Source organism: Rhagoletis pomonella, unplaced genomic scaffold, assembly GCF_013731165.1.
Source record: "Rhagoletis pomonella isolate Grant_MI unplaced genomic scaffold, Rhpom_1.0 Rhpom_scaffold_00001, whole genome shotgun sequence".
In the NCBI taxonomy this organism is placed as follows: domain Eukaryota; kingdom Metazoa; phylum Arthropoda; class Insecta; order Diptera; family Tephritidae; genus Rhagoletis; species Rhagoletis pomonella.
In genome coordinates this window covers 13,153,672-13,156,980 of record NW_023458555.1, presented here as the reverse complement: position 1 = coordinate 13,156,980, position 3,309 = coordinate 13,153,672, and the positions used below count along the sequence as shown (strand labels likewise).

At 32.8% G+C, this 3,309-nt stretch overlaps 1 protein-coding gene across 1 annotated transcript in view; it reads left to right on the top strand.

The window, feature by feature from the left end:
* The window catches only part of LOC118735931 (28S ribosomal protein S9, mitochondrial-like), a 76,577-nt gene that overhangs the window by 22,529 nt on the left and 50,739 nt on the right, over nucleotides 1–3,309 (top strand). The window lies entirely within an intron of this gene.

Here is a 3,309-nt window from a genome sequence, read left to right as displayed (position 1 = left end):
GCACTCAATATGTACACAGAGCCTTTATTTACCTTTCAGCAAAAGCTAGAGTAAATTCTTACTATAATTTGCTGAAAAAACCTAACGTAAATAAGAAATACTTTTTCACATTTTCTGGCGAACGTGTAATTTTGAGTTGTGTCACTTTTGAAGATCATGTGCGATATGTAGGAAACATATCATTAACAATAAATTATTAAAAGTGCTGATGAAACTGCTAAAAAATGAATGAAGCAAAAAAATATTTTAGGTTGAGTGCAGCTGGAAATTACAAGTGTTTGTACATTCATGCATATGTATGTATGTATGTATGTATGTACGTATAATTCAAGTGCAAATATATTGTTAGAGAAATAAGCAAATTAATAAAAAAAACAAAAAAAAACATAAGACAGACGTCAACTAGAGTTCCAGTCAACAATCAATCAAAAAAAAAACACTAAATTGAAGCAAATTTAAACGAAAAACTAATTTTCTTTAATACTGAAGAAAAAGATAATAAGACGTATGGGCAATGGGGTATATTCGTAGATTCATAGTCAAAATAAAGTCGACTCTAACCGCCGGTTCCACCAGCAATTTAAGTGGAAAATGATTTCTTATTTTCTGTCAATTTCCATATGAAATTAAAAAAAAAATTAAAATCATTTTTTACTTAAACTGCTTTCGTGAAATTGGATGTAAGAGCCAATTAATATCTGCCAAGAAATATGAATATGCTCCAATTTCACAAAAGCAATTTTAAGTAAAAAATGTAGTTTATTTTATTTTATTGCACTTAAGTAAATTACTGGTGAAACCGTCAGTTAAGTTTTGTTTGTGATTACTGATGTTTTAAGAGCGCCATTGGACATTCAATTTGTAAAGCCAATATATTTAGAAATATAAATTACAAACTAATAAATTTGCATAATTATTTGAATTATAAAATACTTTCTTAATAAATTAATAAAAAAATGCATTTAATTCTCTTGAAATTGGAAACTGGAAAGTCGCGAATGACTCGAAAATCTCAAAACTATTGCCGAACTGACAAAATGTGTATAAGAAATAATTTCTGTACTCCAGTTTTTCAGCTTCAAAAGTTGAATTGGAATCACCTAATCATATTAGTGCATAGAAGAGAACATTTGAATTGAGCTTTAACGAAGGAAGTCGGCTTATTAAATTACAGGGACTAGCATAGGTGGACGATTTAGTGTAAAATTAAGTGCATATGCATATGTTTTTTAATTTAAAAATGTATGTATTTGAATTTATGTATTCTAACTCAAAACGCAGCGACCTCAATATTATTTTTATTAAAAGAAACTCTAATCAAATCATGGGTTGAGGACGAAACCAAGCTCTTTTCTCAGTGTGCTATGCCGAGTATCCCAAGAATATTCGCGAAATCCTTCCCTGTGTAATAATTTTTAACAGAATTTAAGCTCCCAGATAAATTTATTTTCTGATGGTGCAATGACCGGTGAGCAAAATACCAATAGAATTCAAGACGCATTTGTTACAGCCAAAGGCTCCAATTGGCTCCCGGCAGCCCTTTTTGGACAACGCTAGTATAACCATGTGTCCTTTGAGCGGTAATTTAACCTTCGAAAGTTGTGTTTTTTTTTTTGGTATTTTACGAAGAAAATTCGGATGTGTGGCTAAATGTCCCAAAAATGCGACCAATAATCGAAATTTGTTCATAAAGTATGCCCAAAATATAGGTGGGTATGCTTGGTTTTTGATTAATTACGCTGGCCTTGATATCTTCTTTAACCGACTTCAAAAAAAGAAGGAAGATATCAATTGATCGGATTTTTTTTTTTTTTTGTATGTGTTACCGGCTAACTTTGGATCACGAGAACCATTCTCGATATTTCTTTTTTTTTATCGGAATGGTGATACCTCAAACTTGTAAGATTATTTAACGTAAGGGACTCACTTGCCTTAATCCTATCGCAGATTCCTTTCTCGCCCCCTCGTCAACTTCCTAATTTCCATAAATACCAGTCTGTCCCGGGACATGTATATTTAGTACAGATTGATTATAGGATGCCCAAGAGATTGCGAGCATCTTCTGCATTATTGAACGCATGTCAGGTTGGTTGTTACCGACCCAAAGCCCTTGATAACAGCTCAAGCGAGTTTTGGTTGAGCTACATAGATTGATCATGCTTAGGCTTCCCTAAACGGCAATTTCTGAAGGACGACATCAAATGTTGTTCCATTTTTTTTAACCATCAGTAAAGGTCGATATCTCATCTGCCTAGAACAATATTAAGTTTCTAGTCACTTTTGTCGGAAGAGTGGATTTTAAAAATGCGGTAAAAGTCAATTTCCGTGAACTGGCATTGGCGTTTTCGGTACTCGGGCCGATTCTGTCCAGAATAGTGATCCCTTCCGCAGGGTGTTAGACGCCCTTTATCGCCGCTTATAGCCTCGGGTTTTATTAGAGCAATAGAAGCCAAATAGACAATTTTAAGAATTTTTGTCTGTCTGTCTGCCTGTATTGCTAGAGGCCCAAATTAAAATATAGAAGAAAAAATTTACAGAGTTGCCACCTGTTTTAAAATTGCAGTTTAATTAAATTGATAAGATAAAGTAAATATTGCAATATGGCTGTCAAAATAAAGAGGCTTAAAAGAAGGCTTACAGCCGAAAATATTTTTGTGGAGGTTGCCACATGTTTGGAAACTTTAATTTAATATAAATGATAAGATAAATTAAATATTACAATATGGGCATCAAACTGAAGAGTTTTAGAAAAGTTTACTTCCGAAAATATTTTTGAGGAGGGCTGCCACCTGTTTGAAAACTTGTATTTAATTAAATTCATAAAATAAATGAAATATTACAATACGGGTATCAAACAACAGAAAAATACTTGTAAGGCGCAGTGAAGCACGCCGGGAATTCGCTAGTTGTTTATAAAAATTAAATCCGCTGAGGCCGTAGTCGAACTGAACCCAAGTACATAAATTAAAAAATTGAGAACATTTTCCTTTGCTGCTTTTCTGACTGCTATCGCTTCAGCTTTCGTGTAAACCGCTCATTTAGCGAATATTTATAATTCTCTTTTAATCCTTACCGCATCTTTATGACTGCTTTATAGAAAAATTTAGTAAGGATTAGAAATGGATTAGACAAGGATTAGAGATATTCGCCACTGTACAGTAGAAAAGGTTTTTGTTTTGATTTATGTCGTTATTGCAGAGGACCAAAGAAATCATTTACCTTCATCCACTAAATAAACATCACAACATTCCTCATTATTTTTTTAATTTTTTGCTTTTTTATTTCCTAAAGATTCAGCTTGAGTTCTTC